The sequence below is a fragment of the Globicephala melas genome, chromosome 10 (genome assembly GCF_963455315.2).
Source record: "Globicephala melas chromosome 10, mGloMel1.2, whole genome shotgun sequence".
Taxonomy (NCBI): Eukaryota; Metazoa; Chordata; class Mammalia; order Artiodactyla; family Delphinidae; genus Globicephala; species Globicephala melas.
The window spans coordinates 42707605-42728777 of NC_083323.1; the positions used below are offsets into that span (position 1 = coordinate 42707605).

Consider the following 21173-nt stretch of genomic DNA (forward strand, 5'->3'; position numbering starts at 1 on the left):
TATGCTTAATTTTACGGCTACTATGTAGTTTGGTGGCTTGTTATGTTTTGTGGTACTTGTGCTATGCCCACTTCTGGGCAATATTGTCTATTAACAAAGTTCAGGCTTGCATTGATTGTACATTCCAGTTGTACAAGTAAGTGGAGAAAATACGTAGGAACTTGCAGTTGAGGAGGAAAAGAAGATGATATTGGCTCAAAGAGAAGTAAAAAACGGAGAAAACGGGGGAAAAAGTAGAACATAGTAGAATTTTTAAATGAGATAGAATTAACACGGAATGGCCAGACTTGAGGTAGTAATAAAACACATGGGGACAGGCCAATTGTAGGAAGGGTTAACAAGAAAAGCATAGAAAATTGGAAAATGTAAAAAATCTTTTGGTTCTTAGAAGTTCTATTAAACTAAATGTAATCTTCAGTAGTCATTGCTATCAAGGAGGCATTAATTCAGAAAACTTCAGTTGAAATGTTGTTCTTTTCTTAATATATGATAGTTGGAGAATAATTTGTGAATTATGAATAATTTTCATAAGCAAAGAATAGAATTGGATACTCTTTTTTAAGATATTAGCAATCTTTTGTGGTAGTTCATTTTTTTTCATGTCACATAAAGTTATAAATAAACTTAATCAAAAAGAAATTATAACACTGTATAGCACAGAGAAGTCTGCTCAATATTCTGTAATAACCTAAATGGTAAAAGAATTTGAAAAAGAATAGGTATATATATATGTATAACTGAATCACTTTGCTGTATGCCTGAAACTAATACAACATTGTTAATCAACTATACTCCAATACGAAATAAAATTTTAAAAAAAATTTATAAAAGAAATTATAACAGACATTTTGTATTTTAATAGAAAAGGTTTCTAAAAATTAAAGATACAAAATCTAGTGTGAATTGGATGGAGAATTCAATATTTTCATAATTTCATCTTGTCTATAGATTGTTTATTTTTTAAACGATGAGAGTATTTTAAAAGTGTCTAATTTTTCACACAACACTGATGGGGTAGTTTGTCGAGGAACTTTAAAAATGAAATCGCTGTGTTTCCTGTTTATGTGTTTGCTCTAATACCCTAGGGAACATTAGATTTTGGCTGTAAGAAGAGGGTGATTAACAAGTCGCCCATGGACTGACTTTAGCTGTAGATCTGTTTTATTGGGCCAACCAGTTTTAGTTCACATAGCATAGTTCCTCACTGTATTTAAAATTTTTTTAGTTAGTTTCCAAGTAATTTCATGTAAAAGCAAAACAAAATAGAACAAAATTGAGTTAATAGGCATCTTCTGAAAAGTTGGAAGATATGCTGCACTGGCCCACACTCCCACATGGCAGTGTTTCCCTGAAGCACTGTGATCAGCCTGTGTGTTCCAATTCACAGCAGTGCACATCTTTCCCTACTATACCCCGACCTGTCTTGATGTACTTAATTATGTCAGTTACCTGAATTCTTTAGGCATTTGCATTTGTGACCTGTTCTAGTGAACTAATGTAACAATGATGAATTATGACCATCTCTCTAAAAACTCCAGGCTCTTTATTATTATGAGTGTTATGGTAGTTAACTGTAAAATGTGATTAAAGGACAATGATGATAAAGGCAGCTAGAATGAAATACTAAAAGACAGTTTGGAAAGTAGAAGTTCCTTTTTTATTTTGTATTTCTTTTATTTTAGTGTAGTCATCCCTCAGTATCTGTGGGGGATTGGTTCCAGGACCCCCAAAATCTGCAGATGCCCAAGTTCCTTATATAAAATTGTGTAGTATTTGCATACAACCAATGCACATCTTCCTGTATACTTTAAATCATCTCTAGATTACTTATAATACCTTATAATACTATGTAAATAGTTGCAAATACAAGTAAATGCTAAGTAAATAGTTGCTGGCTTGTAGCAAATTCAAGTTTTGCTTTTTGGAACTTTCTGGAATTTTATATTTTTGGATACTTTTAATCTGTAGTTGGTTGAATCTGCAGATACAGAACCCGCAGATATGGAGGGCCAACTGTATTTACTTGTATTTAATTACATCTTCTTACTTTACTGGTTTATTCATTCATTTACTTTTTTACCTTCCAGTTTCTTAAGATGAGCACTAAGTTATTTTTTTCAGTTCCTACTTATTAATAGTGATGATACTCAAGTCTGTCAGATTTCCTCTGAGTAGATCTTTAGCTCTTTCTAAAATAAATCTTTATAAAAATACATTTTTTCTTTTTTCTTTTTTTTTTTTTTTGCGGTACGCGGGCCTCTCACTGTTGTGGCCTCTCCCGTTGCGGAGCACAGGCTCCGGACGCGCAGGCTCAGCGGCCATGGCTCACGGGCTCAGCCGCTCCGCGGCATGTGGGATCTTCCCGGACCGGGGCACGAACCCACGTCCTCTGCATCGGCAGGTGGACTCTCAACCACTGCGCCACCAGGGAAGCCCTAATCATTAGTTTTTATATTCATATTTTGTGATTATTATTTAAAAAATGAAACAAGTATAATGTGCCTCTGTCCACAAAATGCATATTTAAATGCACATATTTTAAAAATGCATATATTTCCCATCTTTCCCTAAATCACTTCAAGTCTCTAGATTTTGAGGAGATAGCTTAATATTCTTAATTCCAGACTTAATAAGTTTTCTCTTTTAATGTGTCACTAGCTTTTAAGACTCATTACTTAGTGACAATGCCAAATCTTGACAACTTTCAGTGAAAACTCATACACTACTGATGACAATGAAATTGGCATTACCTTGTAGAACATATATTTATTAATATACAAAAAATTGATATATTTATCTTGGTATGTTTTCTAGAGAAACTATTGCACCAGGAAATATAAATAGAATTGCTTATATCAACGCTGTTTGTAACTACTAACGACCAGGTTTCTCCAACAAAAAAAGTAGACAAACTGTGCAGTGGGTTCATGCAGTGGATTATATCCTGCAGTGAAAGCAGATCATCTACATAAAAATATTCATGGACTTAATGAGCATATTACTGCATAAAAAGTAAGGTTGCATAGTTGCATAGTCTGACACCAGTTTTTATAAATCTTAAAAACAAGAAAAGCAAAGAATGTATCATATAGAAATATACATATATATTTTTTTAAACATAAACTCAAAAAAGCAAGAAAATGATAGTGGTCTCTGCTGATACAGTAAGGCGGAGGTATTGTAGCCTACAATCAAGGTATTAGAGTAGTTAGGTGTTTGGTTCGTGAATATTCTTTATAGCTTTTATATATGTAACATACTTTATAACTAAAAACATTACATTAAAATATTTCCAAAAAAGAATGCATATTTACAACATAACATATCAATCATCAGCCTTATCATGGCTATCATCTCTGTTGACTTATCTGTGTGCTTTACGAGGTTCCTGTCTTCCCATTCTTCCCTTCACCTTTTCTGATCCCAAGGTCTCCAGTCTTGCTCAGTTGATATTTGGTACCTTCTCATATTTTCTGCAAATGGGAATACGTGAGTGACATAAGCTCAGATTCCCTGTGTATCCAGAGATATACTTCTTTTCTTTTCCCAGGTGACAGGTGTCTCATCTGGGTATGGGTTATTGATTACAGTCCTTTCTCAGGGGCCTGTGAATATGAACTTCTTTTACCTTCTGGGATTTCAGATGAGTTTGAATGCTACTCTGATTCTTTTTATTGTGAAAGTTACTTTGTATGGAAGCTTAAAAGAATTTACCTCATTTTAGGAATTTGGGATAATTTACCAGAGTACTTATAAAAATATGTTTTTTTCATTAGTCTTTTCTGAGACGTGGTGAATCTTTTCAATCTGCAGTTCAAATGTTTCTTCAGTTGATAAAACGTTTTGTCTATTGTTGGCTTGATTATTCTCCCTCCTCCAACTGTTCCTTTTCCTTCATCTGAAATTCTTTTTCTTTTTTTTTAAGAAGCAATTCTCCCAGGTGTGGGATAAGGAGGGTGGGAGGGAGGGAGATGCAAGAGGGAAGGGATATGGGGATATATGTATATGTATAGCTGATTCACTTTGTTATAAAGCAGAAGCTAACACACCATTGTAAAGCAATTATGCTCCATTAAAGATGTTTAAAAAAAAATAAGCAATTTTCCATACTTTTGTTTTTTTTGCTGTGTTGGCTCTTCGTTACTGTGTGTGGGCTTTCTCTAGTTGTGGCGAGCAGGGGCTGCTCTTCCTTGCGGTGTGCGGGCTTCTCATTGCAGTGGCTTCTCTTGCTGCGGAGCATGGCGTCTAGGCGCTCAAGCTCAGTAGTTGTGGTTCGTGGGCTCTAGAGTGCAGGCTCAGTAGTTGTGACGCACGGGTTTAGTTTTTCTGCGGCATGGGAGATCTTCCCGAACTAGGGCTCAAACCTGTGTCCCCTGCATTGGCAGGCAGATTCCTAACCACTGCACCACCAGGGAAGCCCTTAAATTCTTATTACTTGCATATCAAACCTCCTGTATTTTTCCTTCAGACTCTTAACTGTTCTCCCATGACTTTTTATATTCTAGTATCATTTTTTGTATGTTTTGAGATATTCCTGTTCATTGATCTTTCCCTAAACGTCGTCATCTTCTCTCTCATTTCCTTTACTGAATGTTTTTAAAATTCCGGATTATTTTTTAAGATCTAAAAGATATCTTTATATAGTCTTATTGTTTTCTACTAGTTTCAAGTCATCATCAGACTCTTCTTAGTGAATTTTTTCAAAGCCTTCAGTTTGGGATCATCTACCTGAAAGTCCTCCCAGAGGTTTCTGGGTTCCATTGCTTGTTGGTAGCCATCAGATCAGATTATTAGGGTCCTGTAAGTGCTGGCCAACCAGGAAAGGGAGCCCAAATGATTTTTGTTCCTTTAGGCCTGTGGTGAATAGACAGGGGACTTGAAATCTGATGAGGCACCATGAAGGAACTTCTTGGGTGCTCCTAGACCTGCTGGGGTGCAATGTAAGCTTTAATACTCCACGAACTTCAAAGACCGTTAGCAATGTAGCTCCAATTATGGCTTCTCTGTAGGTTCTCAGACCCCACATAAGCATGACTTCCCTAAAATAACTCACAGATTTTCAAGGATGAGGTTATTTCTGGGTGTATGAAGGTCCAAAGAATCATCCCAGACCAGTGGTTTCTGGACTCCCATCAAAACACAGAGGAGAGTAAACAGTTTGTCTTCAGTGACTGCTGTCTTGAACCATAGAGCAAGAGAGAGTATGGTGGGAGCATTAAGGTAAAGTTTAGGAGACACTGCCTCTCCAGAATCTCCCAGATCTTTCTATAAGATTGATCAGTTTTACATGAAAGATAATACCTTTTATGGGGTTTACTATGTGTCGAGCATTATCTACTTTTAATCACCACATCAATCGCACTAGATATGTAATAGTTGCCCCACTTTAAGTGAGGAAACTGAGGCTTAGATAAATAAGTAACCCTCTCACAGTTGCATGAGTAAGTGGCTTAGATTTTGTCTGCAGTTTGTCTGGACTTTAAACTTTGTACTCTTTCCAATAGGTGACTGTCTTACTTTCTGAGTTACCCTGAACTTAATTGCAGAAAAATTGTGAAAGTTGCTATAATATTCCCTTCTTTCCTTCTAGCACATATGTGAAAGTATTGCTAGATACTAGGGATGGTATTTACTGTAAAGTTAAATGGCTGTATCTGATAGCTTGATTTCAGTTGAACTTCTGAGAAAAAATGCTTAAATTTACATGCCCAACAAAACTATCTCAGCCTTGAAACTACCACATTGGATTCATGAAAACACTATTTCTTATTTGGTTTAGAATGGAATTAAGCAGAATCCATTTACAAGAAGCTGTGAGGGTTTGGGGGAGCAAATTGTAATTGCTGGCTTTATGAAATTTAGCAGCTGTTTTGGAATGGATAAGGGCAGTTAAAGGCTTGGTCATGGTAAACAGTAGTCCCAATTCTAAATGTATTTTTAAAATAATTGCTTCTAAGGTGAAATGGATAAGCAGCAATATTAGAGAAATTGTTCTAGAAGCTGTCGAGGGGTAAAAGGGAAAAGATGGCAACATCTCCTTTTCTTGCCCCTAAATAGTCTTCAGTTCAATAGTCATAGAAAAGATAGGATAAACAAAAATATTCAAATATTAGTAATTATTTTATATATCTATAATCAGAACCAAATTTTAGTCACTGTTCTTTCCTCCTCTAATTTTTAATTAAATTTGTTCTCAAATTCACTGTCATATGATAATATAAGGAACTAAGTAGTTGGGGTGGTGGGATGCCTAAAGAATGGACATGGATGTTTCTGAACGTATTAAAAATTATGAAATAGAAGGGAGAAATATATCATCACAGTGAGGTTGGGAAAGGCTATACGAGGTCATAATCATGGCAGCAGACATTTCATTTTGTTTTGTTCCAGACCACTTCCTGAATGCTGTTTATTTATATTATCACAAGTTACCCTATAATAACTCATTAAATTAAAAAATATATATATTTTCTTATTTGATGGATGTGGAAACTAAAGATTGGAGAGGTTAATCAGCTTGCCCAAGGTCACATTGGTCTATTGCATATCAGCTTTTTAAACCACTAGTCATTCTGAGTCAAGATTCAGGCTGTTAATTAATTTTTCTTGGATATATTCAGTTAGCTTTGGAGAGGTCATTTTCTAAAGAGGTAAGTGGAAAATAACCCAAAATGCTGTTCCAAATATCTGCTCAATGTTTATTGATTGATTTATTCAGCAAACATTCTTTTTCACTATTGACTGAAGTAATGTGTCAGCTCTCAGAGGTCGTAGGCCTAAGGACAGTTCTGGTGACTTTATTTTCTACTCTGCAATTGTCTTCTTTCTCTTCCCTGTTTTGTTTTTTAATTTTCTTTTTCATCTTTTGTGATATGAATACAGAATTTAAAAGTAAATTAGGTTTATATGCAGGATTCTGCTTGGTACTTTCAGAAAATAAGAGTATCTGGAGAGCTCTGTGTTTTAATATGCATCAGGTAAAAGTAATTCTTTTGCAGTTTTTCCTGATAGTTTAGAAAAGGTAAAAATCAATGATCTGGGCCTTATTTTTTCTTTGTTTGCTCTTACAACTTATTCTAAAATTTATATTCTTTATGGTTGTCATCATCACATTCCTTTTACTCTTCTGATTTTTAAACTTAAAAATTATAGCTGTGTTATATGAAAGATATTTGCAAGAAACATATTCAAATAAAAAGACACACTTCATGTTTTCCTTCCGCTCTTCAGCTGAAAACATAAATCTAGCAAAGACCTGAGAAGATTGAGTGGCCATGTCATTAATCGGAGATTAGTCTTAGAGAAATTTTTCTTTTTCTGACAGAAGTTAATAAAATCGACTAAACATTTCAGATAATACATAGAAGATGGAAAATATTATTTGATTTCTATATGTTTTTGATTTTATAATGAACTTTATAAGAAAAGCTTTTCATAACGAGTGATTTTTCCTACTCTTTCAACTCTATTCACATCCCTGTGTTATATTATTTTTTGGTTTATCTTCTTATTATGAAAGAAAAAAAGACAACTTTAAAGTTGCTGACAGAAAATTGACTTGATTCAAAAAACTACTATTTTTTAGTATATATTGTTGTTTGATTACTCTTGGCTTTCTTTAAATATTAACATGTGTGGAATTAAAAATATATTTTTGAAATCGAATATATAAATTGTTTTGTTGATGACATCAGCTTACACCATAGTAATGTAAGGATAATATCTAAACTAAAAGATGTATTAAATCACATAATTACTGGACCCAGCTCTGTGCCTGCTACATAGCTGATGCTCAGTCAATATTAGTGGTGATTGTATTTGTAGTATATTTTATTCACTTCATATTTTGTTGAGAAAATAGTACCAATCTGAAAGAAACCTACATGTGCTTCTAGCCACCTGTCTGCATCCATTAGCCATATCCACATCCTTTGCTTTCCCTCCTGTTTCCATGAATGAACTTTCCCATTTCCCATCTGATAACGATCTCTCCTCTTGTTCAGTAAATCCAGTTCATCTCCTCTCCTCAGTGACACCTCTCCAGCAATTCTCCCTTCTCTCTCGTTTATCATTGCTTTTTCTCTTACCCTGGAATAATTTTCATCAGCATAGAAACATACTATAATTTCTTCCTGCCACCACCTTACTTCTCTGCTCTTTTACAGAAAATTTTCTCAAAAGAGTTGCCCATTTTTTCTCTCTACATTCTCCATTTTACTAGTCTTGCTTGAATCTACCACTCTCAGGCTTTCAGCCCTCAATTTCACAGAGACTGCTCTTTTCAAGGTAACCGAAGTCCTCTAATTGCTAAAACTAAGGTGAAAACTAAGATGAAATCATTAATCCTTGGCAACACTAACACTTATCAACAGCATTTCACACAACTGATCATTCCATCTTGCTTGAAACATTGGTTTACAGGTCATCTGATTTCCCCTTGACCTTCTCTTTGCTCCTTCTCAGTCTCTTCTGCTGTTTTCTCCTCTGCCCAATGTCCTAATGATTGAGTCTCTAGGAGATAGGTCCTCAAAATTTTACTCTCTCTAGTTCCCCCTTTGGTGATCTCTTCCAGTCTAAGAAATTTAAATTCCATCTATATGTTCATGCATATAGTCCTCTTCTCCAAACTCTGCAGTCTTGTATTCAACTGCTGTAATTGACATCCTCTTCCTGTTGCCATATAGTCATCATTGCAGACTTAACATGACCCCAGATGAAATTCCGGTAAGCTCTAAACCAGCTTCTCTAAAAGCCTTCCCCATCTCAAGATATGGCAACTTTATCCTGTGACTCCAAAACACAGGAGTCAAATTTAACCTCTTTCTCTTCTTTTACTTCCTATATCCTATTCCTCAGGAAATTCTATTTGCTCTGCCTTCAAAATATATCTGGAATTTGATACTTCTCTCTATCTCCACCACCACTAGCCAAATCCAAACCACTATCATCTTACCTGTTTTTGTACAATAACCTTCTAACGGATCTTCCTGCCTTGACATTTCCCCTCTTAGTCCATTCTTGACCAAAACACCTTTCAGCTCAAAATCCAAAAATGGCATCTCATTACTCTTAAAGTAAAAACCAAAGTCCTTCCAAGGTTCTTTGGACCTAGGTTTCCATTTATCTCTGACTTCACTTCTGTTAGTCTATTCCTTTGTTCATACTGCTCCTGCCACACTGGTATTCTTGATGTTACTCATAGAGGTTAAGCATTTTTTGGCCTTGGGACCCTTGCAGTTGCTGTTCCCTTGGCTAGAATGCTCTTCCCCCAGGCATCTACATGTTACACACATTCACCTCCTGCAGCTCTCTCTTTAAATGTCATCTCTGTAGTGACATTTAAAATATCAATAGGAAATCTTCACTTCCTATACACCTAGACTTTCTTATTTCACTTATTTACATTTTTTTCTCTAAAGCACTGACATGCCATATATTTTACTTATTGATGACGGCTATTTTCTGACTTTCCCACTGGAATACAGCCTCCCTGAGGTCAGGGACCTTGATATGTTTTGATTCTAGCTTCATCTCAGGCACATAGATCAAGACCTGACATAAGGTAGGCACTCAAAAAATGTTTGTTGAATTAATGGATTATAATAATTGCCATTAATATATAGAACATGCTTCTATTACTTAAAGGGCCATTCAAGCTAGTAGTAAGATTCTTGAGACTAGAGTCATACTGTCTAGGTTTGAATCCTGGCTCTATCATTTACTTTGTATGACCTTAGACAAGTTACTTAATTATCCCATTAGTTTCCTTACCTGTATATATACTGCACAAGGAGTATTATTATTATTAAATTGATATGTGAATTAGACATGTTTCAAAACGATGCTCAGATTGGTGTAAAAGAATGAAATTAGAACACTTCCTAACACCATACACAAAAATAAACTCAAAATGGATTAAAGACCTAAATGTAAGGCTAGACACTGTAACACTCTTAGAGGAAAACATAGGCAGAACACTCTATGACATAAATCACAGCAAGATCCTTTTTAACCCACCTCCTAGAGAAATGGAAATAAAAACAAAAATAAACAAATGGGACCTAATGAAACTTAAAAGCTTTTGCACAGCAAGGGAAAACATAAAGAAGATGAAAAGAGAACCCTCAGAATGGAAGAAAATATTTGCAAACGAAGCAACTGACAAAGGATTAATCTCCAAAATATTCAAGCAGCTCGTGCAGCTCAATATCAAAAAAACAAAAAACCCAATCCAAAAATGGGCAGAAGACCTAAATAGACACTTCTCCAAAGAAGATATACAGATTGCCAACAAACATATGAAAGAATGCTCAACATCACTAATCATTAGAGAAATGCAAATCAAAGCTACAATGAGGTATCACCTCACACCAGTCAGAATGGCCATCATCAAAAAATCTACAAACAATAAATGCGGGAGAGGGTGTGGAGGAAAGGGAACCCTCTTGCACTGTTGGTGGGAATGTAAATTGATACAACCTCTATGGAGAACAGTATGGAGATTCCTTAAAAAACTAAAAATAGAACTACCATATGACCCAGCAATCCCACTACTGGGCATATACCCTGAGAAAACCATAACTCAAAAAGAGTCATGTACCACAATGTTCATTGCAGCTCTATTTACAATAGCCAGGACATGGAAGCAACCTAAGTGTCTATTGACAGATGAATGGAAAAAGAAGATGTGGCACATATATACAATGGAATATTACTCAGCCATGAAAAGAAATGAAATTGAGTTATTTGTAGTGAGGTGGATGGACCTAGAGACTGTCATACAGAGTGAAGTAAGTCAGAAAGAGAAAAACAAATACCGTATGCTAACACATATATATGGAATCTAAAAAAAAAAAAAATGGTTCTGAGGAACCTAGGGGCAGGACAGGAATAAAGACACAGATGTAGAGAATGGACTTGAGGACACAGGGAGGAGGAAGTAAGCTGGGACGAAGTGAAAGAATAGCATGGACTTATACACACTACCAAATGTAAACTAGATAGCTAATGGGAAGCAGCTGTATAGCAAGGGGAGATCAGCTTGGTGCTTTGTAACCACCTAGAGGGGTGGGATAGGGAGGGTGGGAGGGAGGCGCAAGAGGGAGGGGATATGGGGATATGTGTATACATATAACTGATTCACTTTTTTATACAGCAGAAACTAACACAACATTGTAAAGCAATTATACTCCAATAAAGATGTTAAAAAAAAACAACTATGCTCAGAAGTAAAATATATTGATATAATGGTGGTCATAGAACTAGTTTGATTATACTTAATTATTAGTATTGTTTCTTTCACTTCCTGTTTTGTGGGGAACACATTGTACTGATCCCTGTATATGAATGTCACGTTGTACAATTAGTGTGGGTTTTGGAATCTGATTTGTAGTTCCAGTTCTCCCACTAGCTGTGTGGATTTAGGTTACTAATGTTAAATTTTATCCACCTCATTTTTAAATGGGGGTATTTTTGTACCATAGAGATCTAGTATAATAAGCAAATGAGGTAACAGATATATTGGATTGGCCAAAAAGTTCGTTTGGGTTTTTCAAGTAACATCTTTTGTAACCCAGTAGAATGTCCTACAGAATGGTTGATACTAAGTAAATCAATTACTCAGCAACTGTGGCACTGAAGAAGAAGGACCAATCCCAGAACATATAACTGCTGTCCTTGCTTTGATATCTTATAGAAAGTTACTGGTGGAATTTTATGAGTGGCTATATTTTCAGGTTTCAAGAAAATGGATAAGGACAAATCGTAGGCTTTCCTTAATAATTCTACATAACAATAAGGAAAGAAAAAACCCTACACTTTTGGGAACCATAATAGTGGATATAGAACCCATACATCTCGTCTGACTCATGGTTGGAAATTTCCAATTACATTCTTTGGCTTGTTTTCCATGGAGTTAGATTTAACCCTTTTAATCATTTTCATTTAGAGAGCTTATGATTTGCCCTTGGAGATTATTTTGCAAGCAATTCAGCACCCTCTTAGGAAAAGCTGGAATGTGTCTTGACATTCTCAATTTCACCTCTTGGCGTCCAGGCTTTGTCTGTCAGGCTTGCACTCAGTGGAGGCATCTCACGTCCCAGTGCTCTTCCTCCAGCTATGAAGACCTGCGCTGAGGAAAGTGTTAGTTACAAATTTTTATATCATATCGGAAAAGTTCAGATCAAAACATTGCATTCCATAGATTCCTATTTGAAACACATTATCTTATAAAATTGAAGGCTTTGTTCTCTATTAAAAGATCCATTATCAGTAAACCTGTATGGGAGGGGATATGTTCCATGGGCAGTGGCACTTTCTGAAAACTGAAAGTTCACCATGTTATAAACCTAATTTTTTCTGTACTTCCCCTAATTAGCTCCATTAAGAGACAACTCTTTGATCTTAAAAATAAAACACAACATAGACATATTGCTTACTCTTAGAACTCTGGTCTGACTTGGAGGGCCCTCTGGGCTATTGCTTAAGAATTGAGGAGTGGGGGGATTAGCAAATCCCATAAGAAGATGCTCTTCCATTCTCAGCAGCCAGGAAGGGCCACAGGAAAGGAAGTGTGGTATGAGAGGCACTACAGAGTTAATTGAGATAGGAGCCCTGAGAATTTGTGCTATCTAAAGCCCTACTGCTCTTTTAATATGCGTTATATGTCCCAACATTTATTGTCTTACAAGTTTCTTCCTTCCAGCTTTTCTTGTTTGTTTGGAGGTATCTTTTTATCTTTCTTTTTTTTCTTGTTTTAGTTCCCCATAGGTTTTGCCAAGGAAGTTCAAATCACACATGGTTCTCTAAAGTGGTACTGAAAAGCTCTGAGTAAACTGAAATATTCCATGAATCCTATGTCTATGCATATCTTTCTATAATGACTTTTTAAAAACTAGCCCTTTATTGTTAAACCACATTAGCATAGATCTATTTTTTGAAAAGATGTTTATTGAAGTATAATTTTCATTTTAAAAGAGCACCCTTTCCAGGTCAGAGTTTGATGATATCTGGTGAATGTATACAGTTGGAAGCAGCACCTCAATCAAAATATAGAAGATTTCCATCACTCCAAAGTGTGATGCCCTTTTACGTTCAATCTTTCTTCCTTCATCGCTCCCAGCCATCTCAGCCCCTGGAAATCACTGCTCTCCCTATTCCACATGTCAAATAGATAGAATCACACAGTGTGTACTCTTTTGTGTCTGGCTTCTTTCAGTCAGCACAATGCTTTTGATATTCATTAGTGTTGTTGCTTTTTATTGCTGTATAGGTTTCCACTGTATGGATCTGTCACAATGTGTTTATCCATTTATCTGTTGTTGGAAGTTTGGGTTGTTTCCAGTTTTTGGCAATTGTGAGTGAAGAATTTGTGTACAGGACCTTGTTTGACACAAGTTTCCATTTCTCTTGGGTAATTACCCTAAGAATTATTGGGTTGTATAGTAGATATGCTTGTGACCTTATAAGAAACTGTCAAACTGGTTTCCAAAGAAGTTGTAACATTTTGCACTCTCACTAGGAAATTTTTGAGCGTTTCAATTTTACTGCATCCTTGTCAGAAATTTGTATTGTCTTTTTTTGTTTCGTTTTAATTTTAGCCATTCTAGTAGTTGGCTCATTGTGGTTTAATTTGCATTTCCCTGATGACTAATAATATTGAGCATTTTTCATGTGCCTATTCTCTTGTTTGGTGAAGTGTCTGTTCAAATCTTTTGTTCCTTTTTAGATTGGACTGTTGGTTTTCAAATTATTGAGTTATAAGTGTTCTTTACATATTGTAGATACAAGTTCTTTAACTGATAATGTATCTTGTAAATATTTTCTTATAGTTTGTTGCCTCTCGTGCCATGTTTTTAGCATGAAAACAGGAAACAGAAGATTTTTACTTCTGATAAAGTCCTATTTATGTATTTATCTTCATAAGTCCTGAATTTTGTGTCCTATCTAAGCATGAGTCTAACAGAATTTCAAAAAGATTTTTTTTTTTTTTTTTTTGCAGTACTCAGGCCTCTCACTGTTGTGGCCTCTCCTGTTGTGGAGCACAGGCTCCGGATGCACAGGCTCAGCAGCCATGCCTCATGGGCCTAGCCGCTCCACGGCAGATGGGATCTTCCTGGACCGGGGCATGAACCCGTGTCCCCTACATCAGCAGGTGGACTCTCAACCACTGCTCCACCAGGGAAGCCCTCAAAAAGATTTTTTTAACATATTTTCTTCTAGAAGTTGTGTAGTTTTGCTCTTACATTTAAGTCTATTATCCGAATTGAGTTGATATTTATATATGATTTTGGAGATCTGCTTTATTTAAACACTTTTACTGCTTCATAATTCCTACTATTTTTCATGTTGTATTTCTCTTGATACCTGATTACTTAAACTCCTAATTTCACCTTTATCATTAACTGCTTCTACAGAGCTTGTAGTTCATGATCTAAGAAGAATAAGGAATATTAATTTAATACTTAGATTTGTCAAGTTTTTTCCTAAGACAAAAATGTATTAAAAATAAGTGCAGTCAAGTTTTTGTGCTATAAGTTGGGATTTTTTATAATCACTGTGAATATACTACATTAAGACTTTCTAAATGTATAGTCTCTCTAATCAGTAAAGAAGGGGGACCCCTGAAATGGTAGCAGCAATATGATTCATAAAAAAGGAAAATACAGTACTTCATGATACCCAAAAATACGTGTGCTGTACATACATTTTATATTAATATTATTTCCACGTAAAATAGTTCTATATTCAGTATGCAAAGTTATATATTCTTTTGTAATATCTTTAGGGAGCTTTATTGATTCATGGAGTTTTACATTTTCTTACTGCCTTTTACAGGTGGTTTGGATTGCTAGAATATGTTTTGCTGTGTGGACATGCACAGTAAGTACATAATACCATAATAACAACAAATAAACCAAAGGAGGGGCAAACTTCTGATATAGACCTATTTGAGGAACAGGCTGATCAGGATTTGTCTAAAATTCATTGAATTTTTTTTCTAGTTTGGCTGGTAGATATAAAAAAGACCATAGAAATAATCTAATTATTTAAAGCATGTGTAGAAAAGGAAACATTTTTATTAAATTAAATCTTATGATAATCCCCAAGAATGAGAAAAATAAGCGCAGAGTGATTCTAATGAAAAGGGGAGTGAAAATCCTACCCATGCGAACTTTTCTTTCTCCTTTTTTTGTAACCTTAACCTTCCCCTACAATACCTTCATAGAACCCAGAGGTTCTGGAATACAATTTGAAAAAACATTCATCTAGTCTATTCTCAAATGTTATGTGTAAATGGAGGTCCAGATAGTTTCCAAAGATCACAGCATCATTTGGGGTCAGAGAAAGCTCTTCTGATCCTGGTCTATTGCTTCACTTTTCCACAGCAAGTGTTTTGTTTTATTCATTCTGACAAATATTATAGGTCTTAAGAAACATGACATTCTTTCTTGTGATATATTTTGTTTGTTTGTTAATTTGAAGTTATTCAATAGAGACTTGAGATTGAAGTGGGAATAATAGAAATCTGGTATTTGAGCACAAGCTGAGTTGTTTATCTTGAGATGATTGGTCATTCAACAACTATCTAAGGAAGCCATAATAACTCAATCAGGGTTGAGTTCTTATAAATGCCATATTTTTGTATAAGAATCTTTAAATAATGTCTTCTTTATAATCTTCGTGTTCATCGAGTCAGAAGCTTTTCTGTATGACCCTCAAACAAAGAAAATATATGTCTACAATTTTTATTTGCAAAGGATATAGCAGGAGTACAGAATCACACTAATAAAGCTATGATCGAGAATGACTGATAAACAGCTGGGCAAGCAGCTGGGCCTTTCATGGACAAAACAAAGCAAAATGTACAAAAATTGAACTTTATTTGACTTTGAACTAAATTCAACTCCAAAATCCCTGGATGCCTTGTACAGTTGTGCGTTTGTGTGTGAAATATTCAATTTGTTTCTCTCATTTGAATCTTAGAAATAGAAAGTAAATTTATCTCAGCACAAAAGGCACCTTGCATATGTGCCAGCCCTCTAGACACTACTCGTAATTTTTCGAATTAATACATTCCAGTTTTCTTATCACATTTTGCATAAATAATAATAATGCTTTGCATTTCTTAGCAATATTTCTGCTTCAGATTTGTATCATAAGGTAAGGTTATTAATTCATAAGTTGTCATTAAAGAATGTAGAAGATGTTGACACCTTTTGCTCGTTTTCTTCCCGTAGCGAGGAAGAGTTCTTGAGAGAGGTCAAACAATGAATCAGCAGGACACTGAGAACAGAATCTGCCCAAGTTCTCTGAGGGCAAAGCCCCACTCTGGATCAACAGCTCTCTTAGCCTTTCTCAGACCACGCTTGGCTTATGGTTTTGTATAGCTTCAGAATTCTTCCAGTATGATTTCTGAGAAATAATTCCTTGTACCAGACCAACACAATTTAAGAATTCCACAGAGAAAGCAGATTTAAGATAGTTTTAGAATGTTCGAAAAGCTTCTCTGTAGTTCTCCATGGAAATAAAACCTGAATCAACCAACCGAAGTAATGTGAAATAAATACTTTACAAATAGCAACAGATTGCACAGTAATATAAGCGCCCAGTAAAACAAGTAAGTACTTAAAGGGCTTCTCATACTTCTTATTAGGAAGAACAGAAGCAAACTTCTCTTCTATTAAATGCTGGTGATTTTTTTTTTTTTTTTTTTTTTTTTGCGGTACGTGGGTCTCTCACTGTTGTGGCCTCTCCCGTTGCGGAGCACAGGCTCCGGACGCGCAGGCTCAGCGCCCATGGCTCACGGGCCCAGCCGCTCCGCGGCATGTGGGATCTTCCCGGACCGGGGCACGAACCCGCGTCCCCTGCATCGGCAGGCGGACTCTCAACCACTGCGCCACCAGGGAAGCCCATGGTGATGTGTTTTAATATGAAATATTCAATAAGATAATCATGTCCTTAAGTTGCCCTTATCTGGATGAGAACTGCCTCTACTTAATGAAGTTCAGATTGGAGCCTTATTGCTATAAATTCACCACTTCTTTAAGACTTGAAAATGAGCAAGACTTCTGAATTGCACATATTCATAATAATGTAAATAATAAGCTTTCCTACTACAGAACTTGAATAGGCAGAAGGTAGTAATTTAAGACAGTGGTTCAAACTGAACCATTTCATAACTTGATGCTGCTTTTATTTCCAAAAGAACAAATAAAAGGACATTACTAGTTTTTTGAGTATTTCATATTGAGAAAAAGCAAAGGGAGGGAAATAGGTACAAATATCACCTCTATTTTGTAAATGATGAAACTTAGTTTTTGAGAGGTTGAAACTTTTTTTCCCAAGGTCAAACAGGTGGTAAACAGCAAAGCTTCAATTGAAATGCTGGTTGAGCTCTCTTCAAAGTCCTTGTTGTTAAAAATCATGCTATATATAGGCTTCTAATGCTTTTTTTATAAGGTAGAATTACTTCACTACTGTACTTTTATTTTCTCTTCTCATTTTTATGGGCCTTAAAAATAGCCTTTATTTATCTTTGAGCAGTTTAGGTTTTCAGAAAAATTGAGCAGAAAGTACAGAGAGTTCCCATATGCTTCTCCCCTCCTCTCTTCCCATTTCCACATCTTGCATTAAAGTGGTACATTTGTTACAATTGATGGGCCAATATTGATACATTATTATTATTTAAAGTCCTCAGTTCACGCTTGCTCTTTGTGTTGTACATTCTACAGTTTTGACAAATATATGATGACATATATCCACCATTATAATATCACACAAGAGTATATTCACTGTGCTAAAAATCCCCTATGCTCCATCTATTCATCCTTCCCTCCCTCCCCCTAACTCCTGGGACTATTGATCTTTTTACTCTCTATATAGTTTGGCCTTTTAGCAATTTGCATTTAAGTTTCTTCCATGTCTTTTTCTGGTTTGATAGCTCATTTTAAAAATCATTGAATAATATTCCATCGTACGCATGTACCACAGTTTATCCATTCACTTATTGAAGGATATCTTGGTAATTTCCAAGTTTTAGAAATAAAATAAAAGCTGATATAGGCATTCGTGTACAGGCTTTTGCATGAACGTATCTCATTCTTTCTTTATTTAGTTACTTTTTTTTTTTTTTAACTTTAGCCGTCCTAATGGATGTGAAGTACTATCTCGTGTTTTTGTTTTCTTGGGTTTTTTAATTAATTGATTAATTTTTTGGTTGCGTTGGGTCTTTGTTGGTGGGCTTTCTCCAGTTGCGGCAAGTGAGGGCTACTCTCTTGTGGTGCACGGGCTTATTGTGACGGCTCCTTTTGTTGCAGAGCATGGGCTCTAGGCGCGTGGGTGTCAGTAATTGTGGCACGTGGGCTCAGTAGTTGTGATGCAGGGGCTTAGTTGTTCCGCATCATGTGGGATATTCCTGGACCAGGGCTTGAACCCATGTCCCCTGCATTGGCAGGCAGATTCTTAACCACTGAGCCACCAGGGAAGTCCCTAGCTACTTATTTTTATTGAAGTACAGTGGATGTAAAATATTATATAAGTTCAGGTGTTTAATATAATGATTCACAATTTTTGAAGTTATACTCTATTTAGTTATTATAAAATATTGGCCATACTCCCTGTGTTGTACAATATGTCCTTGTAACTTATATTATACACAATGGTTTATACCTCTTAATCCCTTACCCCTACATTTCTCCTGTCCCGTTCCTCTCCCCACTGGTAACCACTAGTTTGTTCTCTATATCTGTGACTCTGTTTCTTTTTTGTTATATTCATTAGTTTGTTGCATTTTTTGGATTTTACATATCAGTGATATCATACAATATTTGTCTTTCTGTCTGACTTATTTCACTAAGGATAATACCCTCCAAATCCATCCATGTTGTTGCAAATGGCAAAATTTCATTCTTTTTATGGCTGAGTAGTATTCCATTGTAGGTATATGTATATATATATATATTATATATCATACATATTATATAGAATATATATATAATACATACATACATCACATCTTCTTTATCCATTCATCTGTTTATGGACACTTAGGTTCCATCCATATCTTGGCAATTGTAAATAATGCTGCTATGAACATTGGGGCATATGTATCTTCAAATTAGTGTTTTTGGTTTTTTGAGATATATACCCAGGAGTGGAATTGCTTGGTCAAAAGGTAGTTCTATTTTTAGTTTTATATTTATATAAATTAAATTATTCTCTATAATATTAAAGTGGAAATTCCTTAAAGGCCTGAAACTAATGAGGATATTATTTATGCACTAAACATTATGAGTTACATTTGATTTTAAATTCATCTCTCAATCTATGAATTGCAGAATTTTTTCAAATTCCTAAATCTGGATAAACCCATTTCCTATGTGCTTAAGGATAGTAGGTTAATGATAGTAGGGATGAATATGTGCTTCTGCTACTTTTTCTTATTCTTTTGTTGTTTACTACTCATCCTTTTTCTCCTGTAATTACATAATCACTTGCCTTTTGTCATTCAGTCTTTCTTCTGAAGAAATATACCATTTCTTTCTTTGATAAAGGTCCTTTGAGTAACAAATTGACCATATGCTTTTTTCCCATACTCAACAAAAATATTTTATTTAATCACTTAGAACTGTAAGTGGACTTAGACAATTTTTAGCAGAAGAATATCTTAAATGTTATGAGAAAACACAATGAATAAGGAAGATAAATACAGAGTTGCTCTGGTAGAAAGTGGGGAATTCACTGGGATTCTTTCCTATTTTCTCCACTTCCCCAAGTGGAGAAAATCTGTTCTTAAAATATTTTCTAAAGTCTGTTCCTAAAATATTTTCATGAAATATTAAATAATGTAAATAATAAGCTTTCCTACTATAGAACTTGAGTAGGCAGAAGGTAGTAATTTAAACCAGTGGTTCAGACTGGTTTGAACTTCCCCAAGTCTGTTCCTAAAATATTTTCACGAAATCAACAATATTAGAAAACATTAATCTAATTCATTCTTCTCAGTTTGAATCTCCTATAAGCATGGGAAATGAAAGTTTATCTTTATTTCTAAAGGAAAATAAAATTGAGCTGAGCTGTTTGTGTTTGATTTGGTTGGAAGTGGTGTAACAGGATTGCAAATTGTGGGATTTGTCCATTATGGTATATGGAGAAAATTATGGACTTCAGCCAAGCTGTAGATGGCCTGTTGTAGGGAGAGGGTGAAATCTGAATTCTATAGAGTCATCCATAACTTTACTATTTTACCAAAAGCCATTCTAAATTACTTTCTCAAGTAAATTATTTGAGCACCCCAATATTACTTGAAATAGATTCCTGTACCCATCCACATTACTATCTAATGGAATAAGAATAAAATATCATAATTATGGTGAGGAAGTAAAAATTAGGAAATTTTTTAAAAATTAAGGTTACTTGGTAGATTAAGCAAACAAATATTTAAGAACATGATTAGCTTCACTCATTCATTCCTTCAACAAATATTTATTAAGTGATTGCGGTTGAGGTCTTTGAGGGACTCTTATAAACAACATTAAAAATTTTTTTGTCCCAAAAAATAAGACAAAGAATGAATAGACAGAGATCCCAACATATTACCTCTAGTAGTATTAAAGGCGGAAATGGGGAATGTAGCTCATGTGCAAGGGCAAAATGGGTTTCCTAATACTGCCTTCCAGAATTAGGCAGATTTACTGTCCTGTCATGGGATTGACTAGACCAGGCATTAAGTAGGAGTCATGTTCCCTGTGGGTTAGGTGACTTTAGATAAAATAAAGAAACATTCATTCAGTGTAACAGGAGGAGACCCAAGTTTATATGTGTATAGATGTAGCTAGGTTGCTGAATATGGTTGCACGAGGAGGTGGAATTTCTCTTTTGATTGCTTTCATTTTCTTTTTAGTAAAATAATATACCCAAACCATCAAACTGAGAGCAAGAAAGGAGAAGACACTGGAATAATAAAAGGAAGCAATAATAATTATTTGCAAAAGTAGAGGAATATAAGAGAGATTTGACTAGAGACCGCACAGGCAACACAAAATGTTAGAGTCCTGTTAAATTATTAAAAAATTCAAGACAGTGACAGCTATGCATAAAACCAAGCATGGTCCCTAAGTGTGGGCCTTGTGCAAATATACCCATGCATTTTAAGGTGGCTAAAAGATTACAGT

The 21173-nt window shown here is 35.2% G+C and overlaps 1 protein-coding gene across 10 annotated transcripts in view; it reads left to right on the forward strand.

Annotated features, from left to right (window-relative positions):
* The window catches only part of KCNC2 (potassium voltage-gated channel subfamily C member 2), a 197719-nt gene that overhangs the window by 119334 nt on the left and 57212 nt on the right, over positions 1-21173 (forward strand). The gene's annotated exons all lie outside the window — the stretch shown is intronic.